The sequence below is a fragment of the Ovis canadensis genome, chromosome 18 (genome assembly GCF_042477335.2).
Source record: "Ovis canadensis isolate MfBH-ARS-UI-01 breed Bighorn chromosome 18, ARS-UI_OviCan_v2, whole genome shotgun sequence".
Classification (NCBI taxonomy): Eukaryota; Metazoa; Chordata; class Mammalia; order Artiodactyla; family Bovidae; genus Ovis; species Ovis canadensis.
Window position 1 is genome coordinate 15,475,667 of NC_091262.1, and position 9,883 is coordinate 15,485,549.

At 40.8% G+C, this 9,883-nt stretch overlaps 1 pseudogene; it reads right to left on the bottom strand.

Annotated features, from left to right (window-relative positions):
• Positions 1 to 875: 875 nt before the first annotated feature.
• LOC138423515 (G2/mitotic-specific cyclin-B1 pseudogene) lies at positions 876 to 2,253 on the bottom strand (annotated as a pseudogene).
• Between the last annotated feature and the right edge of the window lie 7,630 nt (positions 2,254 to 9,883).

Below are 9,883 nucleotides of genomic sequence, written 5' to 3' on the forward strand. Positions count from 1 at the left end.
AGAGAAGCTGTTATTGCTGCTGCACCAGCCAGGAGAGGATAAACAAGTCCGCGGTTCCTACAGCTCCTTGTGTCTTCTTCCAGCCTTTTAGCTTGCGCCTTGCCTACCCTGGGTTCAGCAAACGGTGCAAACAGTATGAACAGCAAGACAGCTGGTGTCACAAACAGGATCACCAATATACCCCCACAGTGATACGTTTGTTACAGTTTCAACACCCTCAAGTCCACAGTTTACTTTAGAGTTGATGTTGTATATTCTATATGTCTTGACAGACAATAGCATTTCTCCACCATTACAGTACATAGACTATTTTTACTGCCCTAAGAATCCCCTATTCATCCTTCCCTCTCCCCAAACCCTAACAACCAGTGATCTTTTCACTGTCTCTATACTTTTGCCTTCTTTCAGAGGGTCATATAGTGGAATCATATGTAGCCTTTTCAGTTTATTTCACTTAATAATACACATTTAAGCTTCCTCCATGGTTTTGTTGCTTCAAAATTTTGACAATTATGAATAAAGTTGTTATTCATGAGCAAGTTTTTGTGTGAACATAAGGTTTCAACTCATTTGAGTAATACAAAGGGATATGATTGCCAAATCATATGGGAAGAATGTGTTTATTTTTGTAAGAAACTGCAAAACTCTATTTCAAATCCATTCTGCATTTCTACCAATGAGTGACAGTTCTTGCTCGATATCCTTGCCAACATTTGATGTTGTCAGTTTTGTATTTTATCCATTTTAATGACTATGTAGTAGTTTCTTTTTTAATTTGCAATTTTCAAATGGCATAATTCATTTTAACAGCTTATTTTCCATTTGGATATCTTTGGTGTCTGTTCAGATTGTTTGCCCATTTTATTTATTTATTTATTTTTAAAAAGAACTACAACTTTATTAAAAGTAAATAAATGTAACATATAATATGTACAGATGGCACATGGTGCCAATTTTATTTGCAGATAGTATTCCAAAGTTCACAAGTTACGCCTTTGCCACAGCCTTGGCTAAATCTTGAACTAGTGCAGAATTCAGCTGTGCTAGAGTGCTGATCTTAGCATTCTTAGATGTGGCATACTTGTTCTTGATAGCCATGTGCTTTGAAAGCCCACGGTTCACCATGACCACATTCTTTGCCAGGTGTTGCATAACAACAAGAAGGGATTCTTCCGTGTATGACAGGTAATGCTGTAGAGTTGGTGTCTATTCACCATTATCAGGAATTTTCAGTGCTAAGCAAAAAGCTCCCACTGCAATCTGAGAAGGAGGAAAATGCACAATATCGTAGTCCAGCGTAGTTAGTTCCATCAAATATTTGGCCAGAGTATGTAGCTCAACATCAACCTCTCTAATCTTAGATGCTCTCCGAAGGAAATGCAGGGGTAGAGGGCGACCCAGACTAAAATTTAAAGCTCTTAGAATCTTCATTTCCTTCTGTCTGATTTGAAACTTGGTGTCAGTGTTGTCAGTCACAAAGGCAAAGTCACCGATTTCTGGATGGTACATTTCCTCAAATTTGCTTGCAACAAACATGGCAGTGACTCCAACCAGCTGCAGCATCTTCTTGGGCACACAGTCATCCTGCATGAACCGATCAGTTATGGAAACAGTCATGTACATGGTCTCCTGCAGTTAACCTGAGTTTCGTTTGAACTTGCACTAGCCAGTCAATTAGGATGGCTCGCATGTTTCCAGCGACTTCACGACCCATTAGGTATTTTGGTTTGACCGCTTGCTCTTCCTCAAGTTGTCTTAGATAAGCATAGATATCTTTTACATATTCGCTACAAAGGCTTGGATCCGCTCCGTCTTCTGCATCCACATCACTCACTGCAAGAATTACATCTGAGAAAGCCTGACATAGATATTCTTCTGCAGGGGCACAGCCAGATGTTTCCATTTCCCCCAAAATAGGCTCGGGGGAAAGTTTCTCTTCCTTTACAGGCTCGGGTTCCGGCTCTGGCTCCGGCTGGGGCTCCGGCACAGGTACAGGAGCCTTTTCCAGAGGTTTTGGTACTTTTTTAGCAGTAACTTTTCCAGCAGGTAAAGTTTTTGCTTCCTTTTTCAGAGGCAGTTTGGCCTGCGGTTGTTCACTGACTTTGTTACTGATGTCTCCAAGAGCTGTTCGGGGCCTCAGCCAGGGCTTAGAGGTTGCAACACTGGCCACAGGCACGCGCTTGGCCCCTGCCAACTGATCTTCGCCTTATTTTCAGCATTAATCTTCGTGTCCCTGGTGATCCGGAGCGCCATGGCTTCTTCGGCACCAGGCAGCAGCTCAGCGAGGAGGAGAGCACTGGAGTCCCCAACCAGCGGGGAGCTTGAATCAACCACAGGCCAAGAGCCGTTCCTCCGCAGCACGCCGGGCTGTTTGCCCATTTTAGAATCATGTTGTTCTTCTTACTGTTGAGTTTTAGTACATTTTGGATAACAGTCCTTTATCAGTTGTCTTTTGCAAATGTTTTCAGCCAGTCTGTGGCTTGGCTTCTCATTCTCTTTCCAGTATCTTTCAGAAAGTGCATGAGTGTGTGCATGCATGCTAACTCACTTCAGTCTTTGCCTGACTCTTTGCAACCCTATGGACCATAGCTTTCCAGGCTCCTCTGTCCATGGGATTTTCTAGGCAACACTACTAGAGTTGCTTGCCATGCCTTTCTCCAGGGGATCTTTCCAACCCTGGGATCAAACCTGCATCTCTTATGTCTCTTGCATTAGCAGGTGGGTTCTTTACCACTAGCGCCAAGTAGGAAGCCCCTTTCAGAGAACAGTAGATTTTAATTTTAATAAAGTTCAACTGACAAATTATTTTTTCATGGATTTTCCATTTGGTATTTTACCTAAAAAGTCACCACCAAATCCAAGGTCATCTTGTAAAGCAACAGGACCCCATGTGGCCTTCCTGGGACAGAACTCCTCCCCTCATCAAGTTGTCTGCCTGTCTCTTGTTTGTGGAAAAATTTAGCCAAAGTAGAAATTTAATAAGAGAAATGAGGGGAAAAAAAAGAAGCAAAGGAAAAATAGATGACAAAGTAATACTAATTTAGCCATTAAACAAAATCAAGGACTTTTAAACACTGTTCAAGGGCTATAGATAATATTCTGAGCCATATCCTTTGAACTGTTTAGTAGATACTGAAACTCCCACCAGAAGAAGTTAACTATGTGATAACCCATCCCTCTGCCTATATGCCCCTGAAACTCTCCTTTAAGAGCTCTTCTCCACTGATCAACAGTGGGGAATTTGGTTCTTTGAGACATGAGTCCTCCTTCTTCCGTGGTTGCCAGCTCCTAAAGAAAGCAATCTTTTCTTTTATAGCAACACTTGTCTCATCAGTACTGGCTTTTGAGTGATAAACAGGTGAACCTGAGTTCAGTAACAATTTGGACTCTCTCCTATGCTATCTTCAAGGAGCCTTTCCCCCCTCCCCCCCTTTGATTTTTGTTGGGATATAGATAACTTACAATGTTGTATTAATTTCAGGTGCATAGCAAAGTGAAACTGTTCTACACATACCCACTCATTTAGATTCTTTCACCATATAGGCTGTTACAGAGCATTGAGTAGAGTCCCTGTTCTATACAGTAGGTTCTTACTAGTGATCTATTTTATATATAGTAATGTGTGCATGTCCATCCCAACCTTCCAATTTATCCCTCCTCCCTTGTCCTCCAATAGCTATAAGTTTATTTTCTATCTCTGAAACTCAATTTCTGTTTTGTAGGTAAGTTCATTTGTAGTCTTTTCTAGATTCCACATATAAGTGATATCATATGATATTTGTCTTTTTCTGTCTGACTTAACTTCACTCAATATGACAATCTCTAGGTCCATTCATATTGCCACAAATGGTACTATTTCATTCTTTTTTATGGCCAGTAATATTCCATTATACACACACACACACACACACACACATATGTATATATATCACAACTCCTTTATCCATTCCACTATTGATGGACATTTAGGTAACTTTCATGTGCTGGCTATTGTAAATAGTTCTGCAATGAATTTTGAGGTACACATATCTTTTCAAACAGTTTTCCCTGAATATACCCCAGGAGTGTGGTTGTTGTATCATATTTTAGCTTTACTTTTAGTCATTAAAAGAGCTTCCATACTGCTCTTCATAGTGGTTGTACCAGTTTACATTCCCACCAACAGTGTAGAAAGGGTCCCCTTTTCTCCATGTCCTCTCTACCATTTATTGTCTGCAGAAATTTTGATGATGGCCCTTCCGACTGATATGAAGTCATACCTCACTATAGTTTTGATTTGCATTTCTCTAATGATTAGTCATGTTGAGCATCTTTTCATGCGCTTTTTAACCATCTGTATGTCTTCTTTGGAGAAATGTCTGTTTAGATTTTATGTTCATTTTTTTATTTTTTATATTGAGCAGCAATGAGTTGTTCGTGTACTTTGGAGATTAATCCTTTGTCAGTTGCTAATTTTGCAAATATTTTCTGCCACTCTGAGCATGGTATTTTCATTTTGTTTATGGTTTCCTTTGCTGTGCAAATGCTTTCAAGTTTAATTAGGTCCCATTTGTTTATTTCTGCTTTTATTTCCATTATTCTAGGAGGTGGATAAAAAAAGGTCTTGTGATTTATATCAGAGATTGTTCTGCCTATGTTTCTCCCTAAGAGTTTTATAGTATCCAACCTTAGATTTAGGGTTTTAATCCATTTTGAGTTTATTTTGTGTATAGTGTTAAGGTGTATTCTACATGTATTTTTACATATAGCTGTCCAGTTTTTCCAGCACCATTTATTGAAGAGACTATTTGTTCTTTTCAAGGAGTTTATAGTTTTGCAACTTAAATTTAGATATATTATCCATTTTAAAGTGATTTTTTGAAAGTATATTTTATAAGTGACTCGGCAAAGACAGATGTGAGCAAGTCACTTATGTACCTGAAACTCTAGGAGGAAATATTTCAAAAAGTGCAGAAAAATGAGGGACACAATCTATGGTAGTAAGCTGACCAGAAATAGGGAAGCAGTCTACTTTTTAATTCCAATTCAGTGAAGAAGAGAAAAATAGAAGCACCTAAAGAAACTGAGTATCATGTACTGAGGTTCACAGTGAACTGAGTTTTGTTTTGTTTTGTTTTTCAAATAAGAGTATTTCCTAGATTAGCAACTATCAAAGTGGATGGAATTATGACTTAGCTTTTTGTAAAGTATTTCCAGGTATCCTTGTAGACAAATTAGAGGTAGAGGGCAATTGGAAGCCAGGATAACAAACGTGCTGCTGTTTGATGATGATTTCCCTGGGCCATGGACACAGGGTCATGGGCATTGGATGGGTATCTGCCTTGGGAGGCCCCATTGGTGGGGTTTGGGGCTCAGTCTTATTCTAAGTATTTTTATCCATGATTTAGAAACACTAACACTGAGCACCTCAAATCAAGTTTGTGGTTGAGTGTAATGAAACAAGATTAGAAAATACTGATAATTGCTGAAGCTGGAACATGGGTACATAAGGGGCCTATTAAACTATTCTAACTTTTTGTTTATTTGCAATACATATACTTATATAATATATAACATTATATTATAAATTTATATATTGTGTTATATATTTATGTTATATTATAAATATACAAAATTATTATATAAATGAATAAATTATATTTATATAATTTACATATAAAAATATATATCATTTAGAAATTTTTTTCCCTGATGCTGGGAAAGATTGAAGGCAGGAGGAGAAGGGGATGACAGAGGACAAGATGATTGGATGGCATCACTGACTCAATGGACATGAATTTGAGCAAACTTCAGGAGATGGGAAGGACAGGGAGGCCTGACATGCTGCAGTTCCTGGGGTCACAAAGAGTTGGACACACATGAGCAACTGAATAACAAATAAATCATTTTAAAAACTCATCTAGAAGGAGAAAGTAAAGAATTATTATTATTGCTATCTGTCCTATTAACAGATCTCTACATTTTCAAATGAAATATGTTTTTAATTGTTTATCTATGGAATCTAGTTCCTAAACAATCTCATATTAGGACCAGGCCGGAGAGAACTCAATAAGGGATAAACATTTGAAAAGTCTGGGATAGGAAAAGCCAAGAACTAGTATCGCCTCTGAGAATGGAAATGTTTTATTTCCTTCCAGAAATGTACAATTTGGACAAGGCTATTAAAATACACTACTAGATTGAATTCAGTTCACAGAGAATAGGACGTTCTAGAATATCCTCAAATAAATATTGAAGGACTTAATTGCAACGGAAACCAACAGCAAATCATAAGAAGCATATAGCCAAGAGAAAATCACATACAGTTAAATGGCTAGGAAAGCACATTTGCTTAAACGGCGATGTAATTTGGAGTTGTGTCTTAAGTATTGTACTGTGAAATTTCAATTAGGAGCTAAGCGCTGTGAAATGGGCTTTGCTGAAGGACTTTGGCCAGCCATTAGATGTGCACTACAATTTTCCAAGTATGATATTGACCGAGAGAGTTCAGGATGAAAATTGGTGTTTGTTTGGCTTATAGTGTAAGCGTTTTGATGTCTTTCAGAGTTGCATGTTTTCTGTTATGGGGGAGAAGATTGGTGCACCTATTTATAAATACACTGTGCAAAATGTACAGGATATTGTGTAAAGGGTCAGACTGGAAGTAAAACAAAAAGTGGGAAAATGGAGAAAACTTAACACAGTTGAGTTCCTTTAACGGAAAGAAAAGAAAAAGTCTTCATAATGGTCCCCCTTCTGGATGAGTTTATAATTTAAAACACAAAGGCACATTGGAAATCTCTTGTTTTACTGTAGGTAGCAGCATTCCTAGAAACAGCTGCCTCAGGGATGACTTTGTTTGAAGATGTGGTGGTCTGAAGCATCTCTGGTTCTGTCTCCTGAAGTATGAGAGGCGAAACAATGATTTCGTTTCAAGAGTGTTCTTAGAGTTCGTGAATTTAGTTAATATTATGGGTCTGTCCCTGTGCTTTGCAATACCAAGATAGGATTGTCTGATGAGACTACCTTTGCCAGCTAATGTTGCAACCATAATCACCATCTTGCTGGGGAAATATTGGAAGACTGTCAAGTTCCTTCAAGATAGTCTTGCATCCATAGGCTGGAACCTAGCTTAAGTTTGCTCTCAGGGTCCAAGCAGACAATAAATGCAACCAGCAACTTTTGCCAGGAATTAGAGGGTGCTGGAATTTGTTGAAAGGACTGATGCTGAAGCTGAAGCTGAAGCTCTAATACTTTGGCCACCAGATATGAAGAATGAACTAACTGGAAAAGACCCTGGTGCTGGGAAAGATTGAAGGCAGGAAGAGAAGGGGATGACAGAGGATGAGATGGTTGGATGGCATCATTGACTCGATGGACATGAGTTTGAGCAAGCTCCAGGAGTTGGTGATGGACAGGGAAGCCTGAAGTGCTGCAGTCCATGGGGTCCCAAAGAGTCAGACACAATTGAGTGACTGAACTGAACTGAACTGAGAAAGTGCTGATTAAACAAAGATTATGAACCTGTTACTAATTTCATAAGGAAGAGAATGATGTGGAAGGAAATATGGGACTTGGAATCTGAGTTATCTGAGTTCAAATCCAATTCTGTGGCTCAAGAGCTGCCTGAGCTTATGTTGATTTAATTATGTCTTAGTGTGCTCAGGCTGCTTTAACAGAATACCATTGACTGGGTAGCTTAAATAAATTAATAACATTAAAAAACATTAACTTCTCACCATTCTGGAGCCTGGAAGTCCAGGATCAAAGTGTTGGTTGATTCAGTTCCCAATGAAGACTTTCTTGCAGACAGTTTGCCTTCTCACTGTATCCTCATGTGGTGGAGAAACAAAGGGCTCTGGTCTGTTTCTTTCCTCATCAGGGCATTAATTCTATCATGGGTACTCCACCCTCATGACATAATTATCTCCTAAAGGCCCCACCTCCTAATACATCACATTGGGTGTTTGGTTTCAATATATGAATTTAAGGCACAAACGTTCACTCTATAACAATTACTTTTAGCTTCATTTTTGTAGTGGGAATAATAAAAACTACCTTAATTAAATTTGATGGAAATTAAATTCAGTAAAAATATTAGGTCCTGAGAAGAACAAGATGACAGAGAAGTAGGTGGATGTGGAGTGCTTCTCTCTCCATGGATACATCAGAAATACACCTTCAGATAGAGAAGTGCCTGCACGACACTAGCTGAGAATGGACAGGAGTCCTGACTGATGGACAAGAATATATGGAGCCGTGCGAAACTCAGTAGGATGAAGAAATAGGGGGAAAACCAGGAGTGTTACTAAGATTGGACCTGCCCTCCGCAGGTGGGGGAACGAAAGCAGGCATCCGATCCTCACATCGGGGCAATTGTCTGAGTCAGAGGAGAAACATTTAAGGCTGAGAGTGAAACAGCTGATCTGTGGCAGCTTAAATGGAATGAGAATCAGACAGTCCTTGCTGCAGCCATATGTACCCTGTACAGGGACGCAGGTCCCCTAGAAGGTACAGTGACTGAGAGCTGGAGCTTAGGGATTGTGGAGCAATCCCAGGGCAAGGGTTGCTGTTGACTGTGGAGAGACAGACCAAAGGGATGTGAGGGAAGAGATTGTGGTGGGAAATGCATGTGGAGGAAAGCCAGGCAGCCATGGAAGCAAGTCACTGCTGAGTCACGCGTAGCGGGTGGAGCCATGACCATAGCCTCTGACTCCCCACATGCCAGCATTGGCAGCTGAACGATAGAGAGGCTGGCCCATCAAACGCCTGACACACTGAACTACAGAGTAGGACCCCGGTCAGCGGGGTGCCCCTCTATGTGCATGATGCACCGAACAACAGAGAAGGACCCCAGGCAAGGGAGCCCTCTAAGTGCCTGAACAGTCGGAGCTATGGAGAAAAACCAGCCAAAGAGGCCTTCTGATCATCAGCTAACAGAGACTCTTGTAGGGCCACACCTCCTGTGGCTGAGGCAGTCCGTGTCCCTGCACACTTGGTGCCAGTGTTGCTGCGATCCAAGCAGCTGCACCACTTTCATGCTCAACCCTCACTGAGGCAGAGTTTCAACAGACAAAAAAAAAGTCTTGCATCTAGGCATGCGGTGTCACTTCAGTTGTGTCCAACTCTTTGTGACTCTATGGACTGTGGCCACCATGCTTCTCTGTCAGGGGGGTTCTCTAAGCAAGACTACTGAAGTGTATTGGCTAATACTGCTTGCCATACCCTTCTAGAGCACTATGTTTCCTGCTGCCCTAGGCACCAGCTCCCCTGAGTACCTGGTGCTGCCAGAACCCCTGCGACCCAAGCAGCTGCACCACCTCCACACCTGGCCTTCACAGGAGCAAACCCAAATCCTCCAGGGCAACCTCAGGAGCAAATCCCAGTGGATGACCCATATGCAGAGGTAGAAATAAAGCCACAATTGAAACCCAGGGGCAGTATGGCTAAGGAAGAAGACCCAAAACCTTCCCACCAGCTGTACAAGCTGCAGATTAAACCCACGATCAATGAGGCAGACTGTGTGTCTATGGAAAACATAAAAGGACACTGAGAGCTCCCACAAAAGAAAATGCACTAGTTCTGATAGCTGTGGACATTGGAGTCAAGAACACACAGGAGTAGGACCAGATTAAAATATAAGCTACCCCCACAGCAGGTCCAGAGACCAGCACAGTGTTTCAGGGCACCCTAGGGAGGTAAGGTGGAATGTGAATCCCAGCGAAGGAAAGGACCCTGACAGCAGTGACTCAAGAAAAACATATATTTTTTCTATGTTTTGACTTGTTCTGTAGTTACTTTTGGAATTCCCCCCTCCTCTTTTTTTTTTTTGCTTTTCCTTCCCCCCACCACTCCTGTTGTAATTGTCGATTTTACTGGCATTATGAAATCTAATTAACCTTTT